Source organism: Lepidothrix coronata, unplaced genomic scaffold, assembly GCF_001604755.1.
Source record: "Lepidothrix coronata isolate B3197 unplaced genomic scaffold, Lepidothrix_coronata-1.0 Scaffold113, whole genome shotgun sequence".
Classification (NCBI taxonomy): domain Eukaryota; kingdom Metazoa; phylum Chordata; class Aves; order Passeriformes; family Pipridae; genus Lepidothrix; species Lepidothrix coronata.
The window spans coordinates 820,028-843,399 of record NW_016690293.1 but is presented as its reverse complement, the minus strand read 5'-3'; the positions used below and the strand labels follow the sequence as shown (position 1 = coordinate 843,399).

The 23,372-nt window shown below is 39.8% G+C and overlaps 1 long non-coding RNA gene across 1 annotated transcript in view; it reads right to left on the bottom strand.

The window, feature by feature from the left end:
• Nucleotides 1-12,842: 12,842 nt before the first annotated feature.
• The window catches only part of LOC108502176, a 14,647-nt gene continuing 4,117 nt past the window's right edge, over nt 12,843-23,372 (bottom strand). The window contains exons 2-3 of the long non-coding RNA XR_001876355.1: nt 14,613-14,818; nt 12,843-12,870 (exon numbers count right to left, since the gene is read on the bottom strand). This is a non-coding gene — a long non-coding RNA (uncharacterized LOC108502176). The remainder of the gene's footprint in view (nt 12,871-14,612; nt 14,819-23,372) is intronic.

Genomic DNA, 23,372 nt, shown 5'->3' with positions numbered 1-23,372 from the left:
CAAATGGGAGCTGATTGTGAGCTGAAGGAAAAACACAGATGTTTCATAGTGGTGCAATGACAAGAAAGAGATCAATAAACCATTACAAAAGGAAATTTTAAAGGAAATAATGCTTCCAGATTCATGTGTAATATTTCATTGGGCACCCCTAAAGGAAGTAATTTAATTATTCACAGAGATAAATCTGTACATCTTTTTAAAATGGTTTCTGTGATAAGTTACTGAATAGCATGAAGTTTAATTGCAGTTTTAATATACCCAGGTACTAAGTAACTTTTTATATGTATCACATATTGTTAATAAAGTGGTGAAAAAATGTCCAGTCACCACACAACAGGAAGAGTCCACTGTTAAAAAATGTACTGTAACCACCAAGGGGGATGGAAACTGCCACTGTTACAACTGCAGCCAGGGCCAGGTCAGTTTGCTTTGCTGTACATTTAGACTGCACAGCTTACCATGGTGAAGAAAATGCTTTTAAGTTTTTTCAGTACACCATCAGCAGATAACTGCTCCGAGCAAAAGGTTTATAAATGCAGGTCCAGCTGTGTAACCATTTGATGCCAGACATATTCTTATCCACATTAAGGAACTGTTATCTGAATCTGGAAAGCTGGACATAGATTTGCACAGGTGTCCTATGCATTCAGTTGAGAAAGAAGGTCTCCAAAGAGAGATTCTACCTCTTCAGAGATTATAAAGACCATGTGGAAGGTTGACTTAGATGCTGACACTTATGCTGTAGATACCTACAGTGGGTCAAATAAGTCTTACAAGGAACCTCTGCCCCTGATTCAAGCCAACTGAACAGTAGACAGCTCCAAATCAGCAGCACTAGTTGTGCTTGCACATTGAATCTGGATCTGGTTCACTTTGAGCTGGTATAGGTGTCAGGCAGAATGAGTTCACAACTTACCTCAAAGGCCTCCTAGGTGCAGACCTGGTATATATAGAGACAGTGTTGTAGCAAGTCTTAGAGCTTTGATACACCCAACATGTGTTAAACATATGTTTTAAAATAAACAAACAAAGAAATAAAACAGTAAAGATCTATTTGCCTTTCAGCCTCATCTCTAATTTGGTCATTGTGGGAAAATTGCCTTCAGAATTTTGGCAATTTGACAAAGCAATTTTGCTCTTTGGTAAGGCATCCAGAGTGATAGATGGAGTCAAAACAGTACATGAAATAAAAGCAGTGAAGGCTTGTACAACTGGCAGAAAGGTAGAATCAGGAGCTGATATGAAGAAGCAGCACTGCTGGGCAAAGATTTTAGTGTGAAGGAAAGTAAAACAAATAAAAGATTTATCAAGGAAAGGAGGAGAGGTATCAATTTAGGACAATGAGTAAGGACGATGATTCTGTCTCACTTTGAAGGTTCCATAGGGAAGTCAAGAGTCTCTGGGATGTCAAAGAAATAGAGCTGAAAGCAGATGAAATAGAAAATTTTGAAGACCTGGCAAAGATATTTTGGGAGCATATTATAAGGAGAACGTAATAGATTTTTCATTGGAAGAAGATATGGTGCTATGGCAACAGCCAAGGTGCAGATGAATTTCCCATAACAGAGTGATTTGCCTGAAAAATGCCATAGCACTGTAGTTCTCTAACCTGCAGGCAACTGTATGGTGAATCCTCATAAATATAGGAGGTTTTGTCTATGTATCCATTTCTTCTGCTCCTCTTTGCCTGCTATTATTTCCATGATGGCAAAAAAATGAAGGTGAAGACCTTTTCTATCGATGGATTTTCTGGCCACAGTGTTCTGAACTGAAAATGTGGCTGCAGCCTGCTACCTTCCCTCCTATATTATCTTGATTTTAGTCTAACATCTTTTTCACGTCAATGTTTCAGACTACTCTTGCTCAAGCAGTCACATTTGGCAAAACTACAAGAATAGCATGGGGCAGGGACAAATAGGAAATACTAAGTACTTAATTCTAGTTGTAATAACTTTCTTCCTATGATGCGCACCTCTTGGAGTTGGGAAGGTCTATTTCCAGCTGTTACTTTTTCTGTATCTCGGTGAAATCCAAGAAATAGGAGTCCTACAGTCATGAGCTATTTAGCTTAAAGATAAGGTAATAGAACTTCCAGCAAATGCCCTGGCCCTGAGACCATCATACCATCCAAGGCAGTCATCATATCCACTTCCTTGTTGGAGTGTGGATTGCTGCAAAAGTTGTGTGTTACTGTGAATAACATGAAAAGCCCAGCTCTGTCTGCTGTTATCCACCAATAAACCAACTTCTGTGTCTAAGTGTAATTAAAACTCTTTCAACTGGTAATGAATTCAGGTGCTTACAAGGCTAGGCATCTCTAGGAACTATTTTATTCTCTGAATTTAAATAGATTTCAGGATATCACCTGAAAGCCACTCCTGAGGAGGTGGAAGCAGCAATTAGCAGGAGTGGAAAAATCAGAATGATGTTTAAAGCCATGGCTCCTGTTTGCAGCCAAAGCATGTGCCAAGCACAGCTGCACTCAACATTTATCAGCAAAAAAGAGACCTCCAGCTGTCTTGTTGACAGGTAATAACCTCGCATTGCTCTGTTTCAATAATACATTGTACTTACGATCAAAAATAAAGTATCCTGTTATACCCTTGTAGTCACCGCCCTTTCTGCCCTTTACTCGCCAGCATTTACACACACATTCAGTAATTCAGTGCTCCTGCAACTGTGCAAACAATAACACTAGATAGCATTGTTTCTTTTAAGATCTTCCTTGCAGATCTCTGGTTGAAATTTAATCCTGACCTAACCATGCCCTCCTCTTCTAGAAATGGGATGGTATTCGAAAATATGATGGTACTATGAAAGCCTGTAGAGCTGAGAATGGGGACATTTAAGCTGAAGTGTTTGATCTTTGCACCCAGAGTTAAGCATCATTTAGACAGCCAAGTGGCCTAATTTTCAAAAGGGCAGACTGACTGCAAATGTACTGGGTAATTAACATCCCAACAGTCCATTTAAGTAACTTAATAATGTTATCCCTGATTTACTGAGTAGGCCTCTGGCTCGCAAATCAATGGCACAGCCAGAAGGAGATCCCAGAGCATGTAACTCCCCCTCCAGCACTCTCATTGTTAAACAGTGAGTCAAGTTTAAACCTCTACAGATACTTTGTGGATAGAATGGGTAACCTCCTGCAGCAGGTGGGGTCAAAACACAGGCATGCTCTCACCAGAGACTTCCTAAGTAATATCAGATCTGCCCACACCTTCGTTCCCTATGCACCTTCCCAGGTTTTGACTGTCTCACAGAGAGAGTAAAATCCAGCCTCAACCCAGTAGTGGCAGTAACATGAGCTCCCCCCAGGGTCAAAATTTTCGATCACACACTCAGAAATATCTATGTGAACAATCCCCTTTTAATGTTTCTGTATAAATTATGCACTGCTTCTTTCCAGCCAGCTTTTTTTTTTTTTATCAGCAAGAGTTATTTGGTAACGTTTTTGTTTTCATACTGAGTTTTGATTAAAGACGAGGAAAAAGAGCTTCATTTCATTTTCACAGTATCTCTCGGCAGAGCAAGCACTCCTGCTTCCACTGTGGGATTTTGTTTTTCTCTACAGTATGTCTTGACAAATAGCCCTCTCTGATTACTGTGCTTGCACAAGATTTCATTATGGTTTTGATAACATGCCACAATCTTTAGGTTTCTGTTTGATATAAAGAGTCTGCCCCTGAACAGTAATCATGAGACAGTGGGGAATATTGAGTGTTAGAGTTTCCATATTTTATGAGCTGCCAAAATAAATGATTTAGGGCTGAGAAGCATGTATTAGTAGCAGATCTCCAGCTTCACTAAGGCAAGATACAGTGCTGACGAGTAGGCCTGTTTGTGGGAACTTATTTTTAGTTCTATTGTTATGATTTCAGTCTTAGCCCAGATTCCCAGGTGGTATGAGTTGATCTAGTTGCATTGTCTTGTGTGAAACTGTGAGTTCTCCACCAGATTATGATTCTCTCCATAGCCCATGTCTGTCTAAGCATCTGGTGCTGATGAGACAAGCCTCTTCCGGACATATCCAACATTTTCATTTTACCACTGCCCAACACAAGCACTGTTTTAATTATTGGTAGTGCTTTTTGGGGTCTTTCTGATCCCTGCTACGCTAATTCTGTATCTGGCTGTAGAAGTTGTATCAGTCAAAGGGGAGTCAAGTTAGTTTTAAACTTTGGCTGGCTGCAAAAGAGGAGTAATACACCAGAGATCAAAGGAAAATATTTTCCAAGGATTTCATCCAAGGGAACTCCTCTTGAATGAAAATATTCCAGGGGCCACACAGACCGAAAAAAGTCTCTCCAGAGGCCAGAACTGCCCATTTTCAGAATCTCTGTGTTAACAACTTCCAATTCTCCATTTGAACTAACTTCTCTGATGGTTCCTGTTTCACTGTGTTGTTTATTATCTGTCTCCTTGAGAAATCATTTGTAGGTAGTGTTTCCCACCACATTAATTTTATCTTACATATATCTTAAAAAGTAATACTGAACTGCTCCCTGAGTCTGAGATACAAAATTACGTGAAGTTGTGTTTCTGGGAAGTTACTGATTTAGGGTAAATGTCTTCATGACATTTGTCCAATCAGTGAACTTTCACTACAAGTGAACTGAACTGAGATGATATCTCAGCAGATTCTCATAGCTTTGCCTCTCCTCCCATCTCCACCTGCTTAAGAGAGAATTTCAGTGCATCTGAGAAAAGGACAGTGTAGTCTGTCTGTAGTCATGCCCAAATTCTGTATAAAATGGGATTGGGTTAGTAGACTGGCACTGAAATTCCAGACTGTGGCCAGACTGTGTACTCTGCTACCTGCTCTCATGAACCACAGAGTGCCTGAAAGTCTTCAGTTTGCTGAAATCATTCCCAATTAGTCATGGTGATTCCCATTCTTTGCATACTGCACTGATGAGTAAAGACCTTGACAGGAACTAGCATCCACAGTCAATGTCCTTTTCATTATTTTGTTTAATCTACATCAGGAGGAGGGAGGGAGGGAGGGAGGGAGGAAAGGAAGGATGGAAGGAAGGAAGAAAGGAAGGAAGGAAGAAAGGAAGGAAGAAAGGGAGGAAAGAAGAAAGGAAGGAATTTAGATTGCTCATTGTCATTGCTGTAAAGGATGTAGAATAAAGCAATCAAGTGAAATCCATTGTCTGCTACGTATTGTCTTAGGCAGTAAAGTTGCAAGTCACATTAACTTGGCGATGAACTACACAGACCTGTGTCCTCCTGTTATTTTCAAATTACATTTTAAAAGATTCGTGCCTATTTTAATGAAGTATACTGAGGTCATTTTTACATGGCTTCATATTCTGAGAGATTTTTTTTCTGAACTTTAATTTGACCTGTCTAATATATGAGAGGGGAGGGAAAATAGCAAATAACAGAATCAAATAAATAAGAAAACTGGAAGGGATTCAGGAGGTCATCTAGTACAATACCTTGATTAAAGTAGGACTACAACAACAGTAGATCAGACCAGTTGAGGCCAAGTCTAGCTGAATCTTGAAGCCCTTCAAGGGCAGACCTTCCACCTGGATGCATGTTCCAGTGTTGCACTACTCTCTTATTGAAGAAGTCCTGATGTCCAAGGTGAACCTCCCAGGCTTCAGCACTTTGCTCCTGCCCTTTTTTAAACTGTCTGCTGCTCCTGCGAGTAGTTTGGTCTCATTGTCTTTACAACTGTCTTTCAAAGGTTTGTAGGATGTTGTTAAATCACCCCTTTGCCTCCACATCACTGATGAAAGGAGGGGTAACATCCTACCTTCTTCTGGCCACACTGTTCCTAATATTCAGTTTCCTATGCTTGTGATCAGAGCACCCTGGTGACCATTAGCCTGGTATTCCCCAGATGCCAAAGGTCCTTTTAAACAAAGCTGTTGTTCAGGTGGTTGACTCACTGACTGGTTTTTGCCCCAGGCACAAACCTTTGTATTTATCCATGATGAATTTTACGAGACCTCTGTTAACTTAATCCTCAAGTTTGGTGGCATCCCTTTGGATTGAAACTCTAGTTGTAGAGTTTATCAAACCCTACCTTCTCTGTTTGATTAAGTATTGCCCATATATTTGACAAGGGTGGTTTCTGTCTCATTGCCCAGGTCACAGATAAAGATATCAAACAGTACCAGTCCTACTATCAGCTCCAAGGCTGTTATGCTTGTTGCTGGCTGCCAATTTGATGTTGAGACACTAATTAGAATGAGGTGCTTTGGCCAGTATTCAACCCATCTTGAAGACAGTTTGTCTAGCTCATATTTCCTCAGCCTACACATGAAAATACTGTGTGGGATGGTGTCAACAGTTTTACAGAAGTCAGAGTGTATTACATGTTATCTGCACAGACACTCATTTCTTCATCAAAAGCAGTTGGACTGGTGGTGTGCGATCTACTGATGTTCACTGTTCCTGATTACCTTCCTGTCCTTCAAGCTCATGAAGCAATAATGCTGATGTGGGGGTGGGGGTAGTGGAGAGGATGGAAAGCTTCTCTGATGAAACAGATTTCAGTCAAATGATACACCAAAATGTTTTACCATTTAGTGTAAATGCTGAAGTATTACTGTGCATTAAACAGTGTTGGTTTTGGTGACACCAAAAAATTCATCTCCTGAGATGACTCTTCTCCTTAGAGTTTCATTGATGCTGAAGGTTTCATTTGTCTTGACTTGGAAAGAACATGAGGATGTAAGGAGATATGAACATTTATAACTATGTAAAAATATCATTTTAGCAAATGCAGTTTGTTCTTGGCACCAAATGAAGCTGTCTCTTACAATACCTGGTCTTTCCTGTATCACGCCCTTTTCTCTTATTCTGCTTCTCATGTCCCTTGATAAACTATTTTAAGTATCATTGTTATTAAATATCACTCCTGGACACAAGTCAAGATGAATAGCTCATTTCACATCTCCCACAGTTTTTTTTTCAGGGTTTCCATAAACTCAGCTACACATCAATATATCAGTTACATTTGGGCCACATGTTCAACCCTTTCTTTAAAGCATTAGAACTAGCATCTCATATTTTATGCTGCTCAGTATATTATAATGTAATATAAAATATAAATATGAAAGACAAAATTAAAAGGATTTTGGGTTTGGTCAGACTGAAACCTTTCTTTTGACCTCAAATTAATTTCATCTTGCAATTTCCCTTCAGAGAATTTTGAAATTTTCAAGTGTGGAAAAAGTCAAGGTTTTAAATCCTTTGTGAAATAGATTTTCATTCCCTGCAGAGCTGTAAAATTCAAGTAACAAACATGTACATGTTTTATCCCCTCCTAAATCACATGTCAGCTTCCTGCAGGCGAATGCCAGCAGTTCCTGTCAAAGGTACAAGGTACAAAACTGTTCTGGTAGAAGCCGAGCTTCAGAGACTTCCTGGCTAACATGGGGATTGTAAAAAAATCCAAAATAGATTGGGAAGGAAGGCTGCATTCATGTGAAACATGGAAGCTCTGCTCCAAGATCAGAGGTGATTTTTAAGAGGTCAGGATCCTCTGTTTTGTTAGAATGGCCTTGGGCTTTTCTTTGGAGAGATACATCTTAAAGAAGAGAGTGTTAAGGTAATAAAAATTACTCCAGTTACAAGATTCTTCAGATGGAGCTTTCCGAAAACTTTGAGAAGAAATATGTGTCCTCATTGGAGCTCACAAAAGAACTATGAGTGGATAATGAATAGAGTGAGAAACTGTAATTTTTCAGGAACAGAAATCCAAGCCATTTGAGAGAAGAAACTGAAGCCACAGTGATAATAAATAACTGAATAATATTTGGTTATCTGTGCCAAGCTGTCTGAGAATGTCCCTGCTTTAGAAGAGAGCAAATCAGAAGATGTGCAGAATGAAGATTTGCTTTGGAAGTAGTCCTTAAAATAGACTGAGACATTCTTAAATTAAGTAAATGAAGTTTATATTCAATGTTTCACTCATCATCACAGCAGATGCAAGTAATAGATAAACACTAGCCTATCTGGTGTATCTTCTGACCTATGTTAGATTATTCTCTGCAGATTAGCCTCTTATTATTTTAATTTTTAGGAAGTTAATGGTTCCAAAGAAGTGTATAAAATGATGAATATTATTTGGGAGACTATTCCATAAATAGTGTATAAAAATTTTTATCAGTGAGGGAGCTTTTCTGATCATAATCCTAAGGGATTTTTTGCCCTAAAATAAAGCATCTGCAGTAAATATAAACTGATTTTGTCTAATACTTTAAATCCTCTGTAACTGGGGAGTTTTTAGCTGTAGACCTGGATTTTCATTCATTTTGTCTGGCTTATACAAATGTCCAATCTAGGTACCCAAGGTCAAGTAAGTTACCTACATTGGCTATGGAGCAAGGTCATCCATGGGTGAAGTGGTTGGTCTTCCAGAAATCCACACCCTGATTTATGTCACTGCATCTTCGCCAGTGACTTGAGCCCACTTCTGTGAGAAATTTATGGAAGCCACTGAGATCAAAAGAAGAAATCAAGTATTTGTGTAGACTCCTGCTTAACTCACGGACTTTAAAAATAATTTTAATTAAATTCGTATAACTTTGCTTCTAACCATAGTTTATTTTTCCTTTAATGTAACAATATTTAATAATTAATATTAAATAGTAATTACATGTGTTATTTTTATGTACATTTCTACAAACTTTTTTTTCTCTTTTCTTCACCTTGCAGATTTCTTTTTGTCCCAAGCACAGGGGACTGTGAGCTGATTAACCTGTAGCCTTTGCTAGTTTGCTGCTGCTTGGCAGTGCAATCCTGATACTAAAGTCCACCTGTTTTAAATCAGTTGCATGAGACTGAGGAGACAGGGACAGGTAATTCCTTGAGTTGCATTAATGAAACAATCTTTTCCAACATTGCTGAATTATTTGGAGCAGCAAAAATTTATTCTATCTGCAAAGAATTGCAGAAGGAGGGTTCTCATGTTATGAAATTAACAACATTACTAATAGTTTGATAGTAATATGCTGGCAGCTACAACAAATTGTTGATAATATCACCATCATAAATCTACGGAAAACAATGTTGATAACACCTATAAGATCAAATAATATCTACTCCTATCAAACCTGCAATACAAGTTTAGGTCTTTTTGAGTAGGAGCTATGTCCTGTAGGTAGTCATGACCATCAGATGGTCAGGCTGTTTAGGAAAATGTTTAGCCGTCAGCAAATATAAGGTCTGAAAAAGAAGATCTTCATGGTCAATTAAAATACACAACTGTCACATTTAATTCCAACATAATCGAGGAAAAAGATTGTTATCTTCCCAGCTGAGGTGTTTTTAACATATTTTGGACGCACACAGTGTTTCCAATACATTTCAGACTCATATCTAATCTATGTCATCTTTCTCAGGTTTCTGTCAAAATTGTTGAATTCTTGGTTAATTATCAACATTTGTATGATTTTCTTCCCTCCGTCACAACATTTTTTCTTTTTCAGTTTTCTTCTCATTTATTCTATCATGTCTGTCTAAACATTATCTGTCCTTAAAAAAACTACAAATATTCCCAAATAAGCCCTGGAGTGCATACTCATTTTAATAGTGCAAGAAAACCTGTAGACATTTAAGTGCCTTAAGTGCTCTGAGCAGGGCATGTGTTTAACTGTGGTGCTGAACTGGGGTTTTAGTGCTAATCTCCAGACAAATCCCTCCTTCTTGGAGCTGCTGTGCTGGAAGAAGACATTTCTCCCACCAACTGCACCTCACCCCTCCTTCCTTGGCTCTGGCCAGACATTCCCTTCTCTGCAGTCTTGCTGACAGAGCTGACACTCCTGTCCCAACATTGGTCAGTGCCTGTAGGAACAGTTCAGCCCAACATCAAAAACTGCTGAAGTTGAGAGTGGCAACTACCACCACCAGACCTGCTGCCTCGGGATGGGGCTGTGTACCACATCCCAGCTCCCTTTCCTTGGGAGTTAACATAGAGGTGAAACTGGGAAAAGCCCTAATACTTACAGAATTCAATATAAAAGTGATTTAAGGTACAGTGTGCACCATGCCAGGAAACACTTCATTATGCTCATAGGTGTTACTCAAAGAGCGCTGGTGTGTTTAGCATTTTAGATTTTCTGCCCTATAACACATGACACAAGGTTTATGCTGCACATGCTTAAGTCAGAAAAGGTGTTATAAGTAGAAAAATGGGGAAGGAATTAAAGAACAAACAGATTGCTCAGTGTGTTTGGGTTCACAAATAGCTTCGCCAAAGTAATATCTTTCTAAAGATGAATAAGAAAAACACTACTTGATTCTCTGTGAGCCAACAGAGAAAAGTGATTTATTCAATATGACTGAAACACTAGACATCTGTAGGATGGTCAGCAAACTTCCTGCTTCTATATACTCAGTATCACACAGGCATTGGCAGAACTAAAATGGAAAAGTGAAGTTTGTTTATTTTGGGCACAACTCATTGTATTTTTTCCAACAGTTTTTCCTACTGTAAACGAACCTGTATTCATTTAAGGCCAGGCACATCACTGTAAATTATCTCCCACAACACTAGAGATGGAACAAATTAGTATGGAAAGGTTTTATTTTTAAAACAACAACAAATGGCTGCAATCAACAACAAAAAGATCTCATTATAAACTGGAATGATGAATAAGTTGCACACACATAGGATACCCTTCCAAGAAAGGAAGGTCAAATAGCTAAAGGAATTTTGAAACTTTGACCGCGATCTATGCGATTACTCAATATTTCTCTCATCATTTGTTATAAACGTATATATAAGGATGAAAAGCTCATTTAAGGCAGGAAGGATAGCCTGCTGGAAATGGCACAGCCTTTGAATTTAGGAGTAGTGCTGTCTAAATAACTAATCTTTCCATTCTCTGTCTAAACTTAGGGAAAAAATTGTTCCAGGTCAACCCAAAATGACTTTTTTGTTAGTTTTGCCAGAATGAAAATGAAAGAAAAGATATTTCAGTTCTGATCAAATAAAAGACACTGCTTGATTTAGAATACTTCATTTATCATGTAGTTATTTTTTTCTTCATTTCAATTTTCTATTAGATTTAAGTAGGCTTACTCTTAAAATGTGTCAAAGTGAAAAATCCGAACTTTCTTTTTTCTAAAAAGGAGTGAAAAAATTGTTAATTCAACCCCAGACTTAATTTGAGATTTGCATTATTTTTTAGCCTTACATCACAGCTTTTCTACAACAGGAAGGTCTTTTAGAAGTTTTTGATGTCCTAGGAACATCATAAAAATTAAATCTAATGATCAAATTAAACATAAATAGTCTAACATTTGCAAAAAGAGAAGGAATTAGGCTGATATATGTAATAACCAGACACAACAATATCTCTCAGTTGAGAAGATTTTTTAAAGAACATGTCAATATTGGTTTGAACTGTGAATCCTTCAAAGTCACCATCCTTAGGATATCTGGAGTGTACTGCAGCCAGTACAAATGGAATATGTTTATAATTGTGGAGGATGAATCCTCACTTCTTTTTAGATCTACCTCTGTTAAGGGAACTCCTTGGATACATTTGATTTCACCTATGCCTTTCTGCCATTTTCACGATGAAAAAAATTAGCAAATACAAGGAATGTGTGTGGGAAACAGGCAGAGCTGCTCTCCCAACATGGTACTAATTTGTTTCCAATCCTGTGGCAAATTATTCCCTTCTAAAAGAGAGGGAGTGGGGAACATTTCTCTCAGAGAGACAGAAAGAGAGAAAAAAATTATTAAATATTTTGCAGAAGGTGAACTTAGAGGTTCTGATGCAAATCCCGAACAAATTACAGTGAAGCAGAACCAGCTGGTGGGAGAACACTGCTGCAGTAAGCACAGTGCCTGACCTGGCCTGCCAGCACTCTGCAGTTCCCAGCTTTACTGTTGCTCAACACCTTGGTAAAAAAATAGGCAGAATGTGTTGAATTTATTCAAGGAAAAACAAGAGATGATCAAAGTTATTTTATGAGACAACCTGATGTGGACCCTGGAGATTCTACACCGGGTCACTCTGTGTGCTCAGAAAAGCTCAGTGCTGTCGAGTTGCTAAAGGGAAGCCTACGAGAGGGGAAGGCATAGTGGTCTGTAAGAAATGGAGGTTGTGACACAAAGCTCATGGGTACAGGAACACCAGTGGTATGTGCAGAGCTCACAGCTCTTATTATCTGCTACATCACTAACACTCTGTGCATGATGTAGCATGGCTAGGGGAGAATTTTTGTTTTGTTTTCTTTTGTTTTGTTTTTTTTAGCTTAGTTTTGTTTTTAAATCACTATCTCAAATTACTTGTAAGGGGCAGCCTGGCCATCTCTGAGAGAAGGAGACCTCTTCCAGAGAGGTCTGCAAAGGCAAATACCTTTGCAGGTGCAGCTCTTGAGAGATGTATCACTATAGTATAAAAGTGGCAAGGAGCTGCATGTATCCATTACTTCTTTACTCCATTCTCTGTGGCCAACCTTCAAGCCTTTAAACTTTTTCTACATCTGTTAGGTGTTGAATATGTAATTTTTGGAAGGATGGGTTACCATTTGCTCGTAATAACATCAGCATGACTGATCCCAAGCTTGGATGGAGCTCAGATTCTACCAAAACATAAAATATTAAGTAACAATTTTTATATAGAGCATAGAATGTAAATGAAGTGAAAGAAAGCCAGTGGGAAAGAAGGGGAAAGGTTGCAGTAGTGTAAGGATCTTTACTGTAGCAGGTTATTTAATAAGTGAAATCTGGAACCACATGAATAAATGCCTTTTACAAGCTTAAGTATTGGGTAATTAAGGATTCTTGAGAACTTCAGATTTAAAATGGATGGTTTTCTAGGAAAGGTGAAGTAGTTCATCCAGAAACTGCTGGCTTACTGCAGGAGTTCTCTGACAAGATTCTGTGACCTGTAATATGTAGGAAACCAGATTAAATCCTCAAAATGGTCCCTCGTGTTCCTCAAACATACGTCTGAATACTCCAGCTCAGTTTACAAACAGTTAATGGGTAGTTAGCAATTTTTTCACAGGGTGCCAATAAAGGACTAATCAGCCCTTGTAGTAACAGTATGATTCTAGAACAGCTTCTATTGACAGACTCTCTCTAACACGGCTTGTAAATCCTTTGTTTAAGGAGTCTTAATATAAAGTGTTACAATGACAATAATAATCTGAATGTGCAACCAATTCTCCCTCCTGTGCTGCCAGCACTGCTGATAATGAGCTAACAGAAGCACTGCTACTATTGCAATGAAGCCTGTAGGGAGCAAAGCCCTAATGGCTTTTATTAGTAACACCAAGACATGCCACTGTTTCATTCCAAACTGAAATGAATCACCTTTTCTATTTCTGTATTGGAACAGCCGTTGTTTATATTGCAATATGTTGCACAGTATGCACTAAAGTGCTACCTACTATTAGTCAGCTCTGAGTATTCCTCTGAGTTTTATCCAGGCAGTTTACATATTTTATTTTTTTTTTGTAACATAGTATATATAAACGTAGGGACTTCAAATAAGGCAACTTGGCATACTCTTGTCTTTCTGAACACCTAAAATGCTTTGGAAGATTTGTATATTTACATCACTGGAAGATAAAATCTGGTGTGCCAGGTAAAGCAATGGTGTCGCAATAGCCTCACTGTCAACCTGACCCTCTACTCTGGAGTAACTATTTCATAAGAAAAGGAGATTCTTATCCAGTGTTTGACCTATATGTTGAGGCAGCAAGCAGGAAACTCAAGTGGAAGGGTAGGATTGAGAAGTCTTGGATTTTCTTATTAGAATATATTAATAATGCAAAATATCTCTTTGGATCCTTTACTCATTTCAAAAGTGCTGTAAATGACACAAAGGTTAATCAAGTCTCTGTTTACTATAAATTTAAATTTAGAATGGAGATTTGAGGTAAACGCTCTTTAAATGGTGTCTCCAAAACGCTCTCTCCAAAAAAACAGAAGCCATATCCAGCACAGTACTTCATGATCACAGTTCACCTTGGCTCATATGGAAGCTGTTAATTGCCCAACACCTCTGAAAAACAGGTCTGAACTGTCTCCATCTGGGACCCAACAGATAAATAAATAGATGCAGTACCAAATGGGAAAGGGTCATGAAAATCTTGGGCTCTCAAAGTAAGAGTCACGGTAGCTTATCCCTGTGCCTCTGTTACACACCTAAAAACCAAACTACATAAAGCTTAAAAACATGATTGGGGCAGGCAAAGTCCTTGCTGCTGGCTTTTTAGGTGCTGTTGAAATAGAGCCAACAGAGCAGCACAAGGGATCTTCAAGAAGCCAAAGTGTTATTAATTACTATTATATTTATGTGCTAATGCTGGTAATCTTAAGTAACTGTTTGTGAGAATGTTTCAGCCTGGCTAAATCCAGAAGTATTGTGTAGATGCAGTAACTGTCAAGAATATGAGCTGTGGAACAACAAAAGCCACCTGCATTGCTCGTGAAGGTCTGGAACCAAAATACCGGAAAGACCGGGTTACATGCCAAGAAAAGAAAAATACATTCTGTATGTTCTGCATATGGACCGAGGCATGAGGCCCATAAAGATGAAAAGCTGACTCTAATTTTAGTGGGATGTTTCTATGACTAATGGGCCATGTCAGTTATAGGTCCTCTGGATACGTCACAGTACCTGCTTGGAACTGAAGGAGAGTTGTTTGATTCCCAGATGGACACCCTGGAACACTGGCATTCCCGTGAGCCATCGTGTACCTTTTAAATGCTGTTGTAATGGTGATGAAAATAAAACCCAGTCAGATCCTGCACTTTCATGGCTGGAGGCAGCAATCAGAGAATCGTCATTTTGCCAGGGCTGACTTCATTTGTTCTTTGGCAAACCTGTGAAGCAAATATGAAATCCAGGTATTATTATTTTCAGTCAAAATCCCAGCAACTGACATCTTTTGCTACTTTTCAAGTAGCCCCTAGTGACTCGGCAATGCTAAAGGACTTTGCCATATTTGCAGGAGCACAGCCACTAAAAATAGTCAAGCATGTGCCTACAAGATGGCTTAGTCTGCACAGGGTTATAAAACATACACCGGACATGTGATTTGCTTTGCTGTCGTATTTTCTGAGTTGTGAGCAGCAATCTGCCAAAATAGAATTCGTTTGGTGATTTCTTCAGAGCTGTAAGCTTAAAACTGGTTTTTCTGTTCTTAATTTATGTCATAGGGTCTCAACAGCAATTTAATTTGAAGCCTCAGAGTGAGGGAAAGCCAGCTACTGATGTCTGTAGGCTGGTTGAATGTGTGCTGGCAGAGGGCTGGACTCAGAAGCTGCGCTGGTAACGCTTCAAAGAAGTGGCTGCTCAATCCTCAGACGGTCTGAGCATTTTCTTTCAGCAGGTGACACAAAAAGTGAAGCAGAAGTCTAGAAATGCAGATGTTGTACCTGAGAGTTACGTCACCAACTTGGTATAAACAAACAACAATACACATTCTGCTGCAGTGATTTAAAAAGCCACAACAACATTTTCACCTTCAGAGAAATAGTTCATTTATTTTCAGGTTTGTATTTGAAAATGTGGGAAGGGGCTCAAACACTTTGAAATTTGGAAATTTAAAGGAAACCTTTAGTTTGAAAAAATGTCACTGTTAAGAAATTATGTTAATTCTTTCTTTCTTTCTTTCCTTTTTTCTTTCTTTCTTTCTTTGTCTTTCTTTCTTTCTTTCTTTCTTTCTTTCTTTCTTTCTTTCTTTCTTGCTTTCTTTCTTTCTTTCTTTCTTTCTTTCTTNCTTTCTTTCTTTCTTTCTTTCTTTCTTTCTTGCTTTCTTTCTTTCTTTCTTTCTTTCCTTTCTTTCTTTTTTTTGTACTCCTCACTCTGGTTATGATGGTATGTAGTGGTGTTTTTTTAAACATACCAAAGTAAGACCAGAAGGAGAAAACATTCAGATTTCCTAACAAAAAATATTATCACAAGAGATGCTGTCTAATGTCACAGACTCAGTCATATGCTTCTAAAAACTGAGGTGTCACTCCAAGCAGTGTTAAGCCTTGCAATCTTCTGACTGTTGTCCAGTCTTTATCCACTGAAAGAAAACCCATTTGTACCCCTATATACATAGTTTGGAAGTGGCTGTTTCTAGACCCAAAAAAAGGTCATAAATGTATAGACAAGAGAGCACTGTGATAATGTGATCCTTGTGATTCCAGGCATTAGTACATCATCTCTTACATATAAGAAATTAGAAAGGAACATCAGAGTTTATTTTTAATTTTGATTCTCAGATTTTACCATATAAATCAGTTTTGACAGGAGCTTGTTACAAATGGCACTGCCACAAACATTCACCATCAAGAATTCAACCCAAACATCAATGTGGGAGTCCTAGGAACAAAAAAAGAGAAATGAAACCCAAACAAAATCAAGAAACCCAAATAAAATCAAGAAACCCAAATCCTATATGCGAAATAGGATTAATATATTAGGACTGAACTTGATTTTTTTGCTACTTGCAAGAGTTCCTGGTGAAGCCCCTGGCCCTTATGCACAGCAGCTTTGGCAGTGCCACCTGGTGCTGGCTGCATAATGGTCATCATCACTGGGGCAGGAGTCAGAGTCATGGCTGGGCTTCGCGAACGAAGATTTGGGGAGGGCTCTACCCACATTTGTTACAAGCACGCTGGTGGCTAAAAAGGCCAATACGAGACAGGCACGTCCGGTTGCAAAAGGCACAGCAAAAAGACTCCTTAGGTGGTATATTCTGCAAGGCACGATTCTTTCCGTATTGTCTTTTCTCCTCGAGAGTGATCCTGCGTGCTTTCTCGAAGGCATCAGCGACATTATAGATGGTGTGCCTCCAGGCCTCCCAATTGGAGGCCAGAGTAGATCAGTTATGTTGATCAATATGGCCAAGGCTGAGATGTTGTTTCAGGGAGTCCTTGTATCTTCTCTTTGGGGCTCCTCTCATGTGGCAGCCGGTGGTAAGTTCACCATAAAGCAAAATCTTAGGGAGGCGGTGGTACTTCATCCTTGAACGTGCCCTGCCCAGCGCAGCTGTGTTCTCAGCAATGGGGCAGGAAGTGTCCTCACAAATAACACAATTAGTACTCAACTGAGGCAAATTCTTGTGTACCTTGTAAGTCAAGAAACGTTACCAGAAAGATAGTTGATGAACTGACTTACATTGTTGAGCATCTAAAGGTTTCTTTTTTATGGCTATGTGTGCATCAGTTCACTTTTGCTCTATGTTTTCATTCCAGTTCTTTTCTTCCCTTTCACCTCATGAAACTTCCCAACAGGCCAGAAAGTTCTCAAAATGGCTTTTCCACATCAGAATCAGAACCCTTGTTCTTTCTGCAAGCATGTCAACACACCACAGTGTGTTCTATCTGCATTTTTTGTGGTTGTGGTTTTGGAAAAAAAAAAATAAGTAGAAATAAGTAATTTTAAAGATCATCCAGTTCCGATGCCCCCATGACAGGGACAATCTCATCAAGTCCCATAGACTTGTAGGGATCTAGCTGGAGCAGCAGATCCCACCCAAGTTTACTGTCGACTGCAAGTTTTTCATTCCCACATAGTCCTTCGTTTTTTGCCTTAGCTCCAAAAGAAGATCCCTATTCAGCTAGGCCAGTCCTCTGCCCCATTTGCTTCCCTTCTGACACTTTGGAATTGCCTGCTCCTGTGTCCTTAGAAGGTGGTGCTTAAAAAGTGGTTAGCACTGGTGGACCCTAACACCTGCAAAAGCATTTTCCCAGGGCTCCTTACTCACTAGTTCCCTGAACAGTCTGAGGTCTGCTCTCCTGATACCCAGGGCTGAAGTTTTGCTGGCATTTTTCTTCCTGCCAATAAGATTTTAAACTCAATTGCATCATGGTCACTGTGGCCAAGATGGCCACCAATCACCAATTCACACAGGAGACCCTCTCTGCTAACAAACAACAAATCAGATGGGCATCTTTCCTCGTCCCAATCCAAATCATTCTATGATTTTATGATTATTGGGCCTTAAAAAAACCCAAAACAACAACCTAATTTCCTAGTTTGCATTTCTTAGTTGGTGTGGAACTAATTTCACCTCATTTTCTGTTTACTATGTAGGCACTTAGAACCGAGGAAGTCATTCTGTGTCTACTTTATAGCCAATGGAGCTGAAATAGGTGCAGTTCCTAAGGGAACAATTCCACCCATTTTTATATCAACTGATACCCTAGAAGTACCAATTCCCACCCATTGGGCACAAAGAGAGTGCAGGGTGACCAGGCTTGATGCAAACCTTCAGGCCACAGGTGGCTGTCTGGAGCCTGACAGATGCTGGTACCTCACACCACACCAAATTGTGCTGATGTGGGGCTGAGAGAACCTGGAAACCTCTGCTTTAGTCTCTGCTTGCAAGACTTTGCTCTTACTGCTGTTTCATACTCTGTGATTTTTTTTTGCCCAGCATATCATGGGCACAAATTGCAGCCTATTCTTTACTTTGAGGACAGACACAAAAGAGCTACTGCTAAAGTCCTAAAGGCAGCCCATAGCTATTGATTCGATTTCCATTAGCAGCATTTACGTATGCAAACAGTTATAGGCTACAAGTGGTTCAGACAACCCCATTTTCAGCATGCTGTGAGAGGACAAGAATGATATGGCTATTACTTGTTTCTATTTCTTATTTATTCATATGCCTGACCTATGGACTCTCTTCCTTCCACCATACCCAATTCATGTGCATATAACATATTCATGGAAACCCAAAGTATATCATTTGCTGCCAGCCAGCCCACACTGAGTAAATACAAAAAAGAGGCTACATTACACTGTGGGAAGTGTGGTATCACAAATATGTGCAAAAGTAAGGGCTCACCTCATAATTCATGTGTGAGGGAATGAATATGACATAGCTAAGAGTTTTCATTGTTAATTTTTTTTACAAGCAGATTGTAATTGTTAACAGGCAGGAGCTGTGGCTACGTGTGGTCCCTCTCTCATCTTCCACTTTTGGTGGCTGGGGGAATGTTGGTGGGGAATGCCGAGTTTGAGCGGACCTTGATGCTCTCGAATCACGCTCACAAGCAGTTACAGAGATGGAGCTATTAAATGAGCTACAACTGCCTGCTCCCTTCCAACTGCAACCATAGACCTGATGTCTCTCAAGACAACATACCTGCCTCCCCAGAGCCAACAAATAATGTCTGATTAGACCTCTGGGGCGCTATGGCAAATCTCGTGGCTTATCAGCTACAAACCTGATCCCTCTGCTGTCAGTCAGGGAGTTGCCCACATTGCCTTTAATGAAGAGGATTGGAATAGATGTTGCTGATTAAAAAACCTGCAATGGTCCTGTTTTAAGTGTCTTGTACAGTGAGTTTTCCAATTAAACTTCAGCATTGTAATGTACTATAGGCATTGTAATTGCAGTTACAGATGTTTCTGACTTTCAGAAAAGATTTCCTTATGTCTTGTAAAGTTTCATACTCAATATGAAAAACAAACCCTTTACTAATTTTTTTTGTGCATGGGGGGCAAAAATGTTCTTCGTTTCAAACTTAAGACTTCTTTTTTTAGTTTGTTTTGCATTGAATTGAAAATATTTTAAGGTTTTTAAATTTTTTTTTAGAAAAAGAGTATAGAATTAAAAAGATACTTTTTTCACTCACTCTGTGAGCCTGTGGTGATGGCTGGGAATTTTAATAGTATTTTCTGACCAGTAGAAAAAGCTATAATGAGGTTTTCTCTTCAGTGGCTACTTCTGGTTTTTGAAGAGTTCAATTAGCTCTTACCTAGCCAATAAGCACAAGAATAGCTTTGAGAAAGCTGGCAAAGCAGTGGCTGTCACATTGAAATACACTTACGAACACATTCCTAGTTCTTGTGGTTTCATGCTTTTCAGCAATGTGCCTGCTGAATTTTGTTATATTTTCGTAAATTATACTTTAAAAAAATTAGCAAAATACTTTTCTTTCTTAATGTCAAAAAGATATAATAACCAAAATATAATCTGATATGATGTGACACTATGAAACCAGTCTTCCAGAAAATTGATTCCAGCAAGCAGTAGTCCTGGAAATGGTTTCTACCCACTCCTCCATTTTCCAGCTTATGTCAGAGCCTCTTTAATATTTAAATGGAGAAATTATCAAACACAGTGATTCTTTTCCTCTTCACTTCTTTACTCTCATCTTCTTATTTGCTTTAAATGAAACTAAATGCACCATTGGGAAAAGAAAAAAAAAAAAGAAAGAAATGCAAAAGTAAATAAGATTCCGTCTCCCTGTTGTACACATCAAAGATTTTAATGGAAACTCAAAAAAACTTCCTCTTTTCAATTTTTTGTCATGTGAGTGGCGAATACATTAAAAGTCTTGAGCACCAGCAATCTGGCTGTAACCCACGTGCTTTCTTTTGCATCGTGGGACTTTCCTGAATGAAAAAAAGAAACAAAGAAAAGTAGTTACAAGGTGAGATGACTTATCCAAAATGCAGATGCCTATGCACAAGTTGACTGCCCACCTGGATAATTCTGACAGATATCCTCTGGGAAACCCAGAAATAGGATGTGACAAATGCTCAGCATGCACTGGGGTGACTCAGAAACAACCTTGTAGCAGGAGCTTGATGTTCCTAGCATGAGACATTGGTTATAGAAGCATTATTGTTGGGAATCAAGTGAATACCTTTTCCTACCTGGGTAGGAAAACCTCCATTTAGATAATATTTAGTCCATAGTCTGTGTTTTTTTAGGCCCTAAAAGAAGAGCCTGAGAGAGAACAACTGTCTCTTGAAAGGCTGCAGATGTGTAGTCACCAAAGATATAACTGCATTAAGCTGAGATTCTTCCTTTACTAAAGAGAAAAGAAGGGCAAAGGTGTGTGAAGGGAGAGTTTATACATTCTTCCTTCAGTTCGTTGTGTTTATAAAAGAAAGGCAGAGCTTTGCAAAGTGTGAGTCTTGGAGATATTCTAAGAACAGTTATTTAATATGCTGATCCAAATGCCTGCAATTATGGTATATGCTACACATTTCGATTTCATCAGCATTTAGAGACCATACAGATATCATCCACAGGACTGAAAAATATAGCTGAGCAGAACCAGGACTGTTTCTTGACATAGTTCAGAGATGTTTTGAAAAGGCTAAAGTGCTGTCATTTTCCTCATGGCTGAAATGTACAGGTGGTTCAATCTCCCTCTATATATTTATGGGCGGAAAGCTCAGGAGGAGTATATTTAGATGTGAGTATTAAAATATGTCCTTTTCAATGTTACTGGAATAGATTTCCACATCAATTCAAATGTGTTGCCATATATGTGAGAAATGATGTGAGGGAATCTGCATGAGCAACTTATGCCTCGTGTTTAAAACCATCTATGGAAGTCCTAATTATGTTGGCAATATTTATACTTCATATAATGCTTGCTGGGAGTATTAGACACTTAATTGATAAGGAAAACATTTGACAATGAGAAAATCAAAAATTTACATGGTTAACTATGGCAGACCAAAGTCTAGCTGCTTAATATTGTCTGTCCTGTTTGGCCTGAGCCACATTGGTTGAACCACGTTGATACGTAGAGAAAAAAAAAAAAAAAAAAGAGGCAATTATAGCTGCCCATGAAGGCAGATCCCCTTACAGATACTAACAAATACCTTGTATCAGCATATATTCTACAGAAGTCTGGGTACCCCAATATCTGAAAAGCCACTTGTTTTAAACTAATTTAATTTATATAGTGCTGAAACTGTGTGCAACAGAATCATAACAGCATGAACAGCACCATTGTTGTCTTTGTTTCCTTTTCTTCTTCCACGGTCAATATCTGTGCAAAACTCTGTCTTGCCCTAGTTTGATTACTTCTCTATGCTCCATAGCCACCGAATAGTGTTGAGACTCAAAATTTACCAGATGTTAGTCAAGAGCACTGACCAAGGTGGCAGAACACTCTTACCTGTAACTGGGGTTTTCCTTGCTCTGCAGGCATGAAGCAGAGGAAAATGATAATCCAAGAGGAGGCATGGCTCTTGCAGTTAGCATCAGGGTTCAGCTCACCTGGCTGCTCCATTGAACTTTGGACCTCTGCAGAGGTCCCGCGATGGTCAGTGGGGAGACCCTCACTTATGGGGTGTGATTCCCCTGCTCTGCTGGGTGTCTGTTGGAAAGTCAGTGCTGTTGTGTTCTGACACATCCGCACCCACGGCCCGAGGGAGCTCAGGTGGGTCTCAGGGACCACTCTTGGTGTGGGGCAAGGAGACCTTACCCTGTGCTGAGCAAGGTGCAGGCTCCTCCCTGGAGCTCCCTGGACACCCTTCTGTTCCCTGCCTGTCGCTGCCGGGACACGGCGCTCCCGGGCGCGGAGGGAGCTGCGCTGCAGCCCTTGGAGATGCTCAGCCGGGTAATGGGAAAAACCTCGTCGTCTGAGCTTCCACAGGCAGTTTCCTTGTGCCGGTAGGCAGGAGGCGCCATTACACAGCCTGTGAAGGAGAAGGAGCGAGGAGACGAGCGGGGCGAGAGACGCCCGCGGATGCCGAGCTTCGCCGGGACCCCCGGGGCCCTTCCCGGGACAGCACCGCCGGCAGCCGCAGCCCCTCCCGCGCTCACACGCTCTGGTCACCACCTCCAGATCCAAGGAGCAGATGTTTCCCAGCTCCTGGCAGCGGAGGAGGCTACAGCCCGCAGCAGCTCAGCCTCTCCCGGTGTCTTCCAGGTGCACCCCGGCCGTGGCACCCTTAGCCCCGGGCCCCCGCTCCTCCCGCGGGGGCATCCTCGGCAGAGGATTAAAACATACCACCAGCCTGTTGATCATGAGCATGAGGAACGCACCTGAAAATATAGCATATGCTACCGAATGTATGCTTTTAGTATTTGAAGTCCTTTAGCGCAGGGGATAATTCTGATATTACCGCGGGTCCTACCCTCTGGCAAAACGCAACCGAATGTGGCACAGCTGAACTGGGATGGGGTTCTATCCACTGCGCTCCAGCACTTCAGCTGCTCTTCTGCCTCCTGAAAAACTTCTCTGTTTCTGTAGGTAAATTAATTAACTGGGAAATATGTCTTTTCCTTCTCAAAATAATGACGACAGCAAAAAACCCGAAAAAACCCACAAGACACACCATCACCACAAAACAAATAACAAGAAAAATAAAATAAAACAAAACAAACCCCAAAACCTGACATTTCATTAAAATGTCAAAACCTGCCATTTGATTAGAGGATGCTTGAGGATTTTTTTTTTATTAATGTGGTCTTTATGTCTGTGTCAGAGAGGGAAAGGGAAGGACAGATGAGAGGAAAAGAAAATAAAAGATGAAAGAAAATGAGGGGGAGGGAAGAAAAAAATAAGTGCAGAGAAAACAGGAAAGAAAAGGGAAAGACAAGAGGAAAGAGGAAAAGATAAGAAAGGAGAAGAGAAGAGAAGAGAAGAGAAGAGAAGAGAAGAGAAGAGAAGAGAAGAG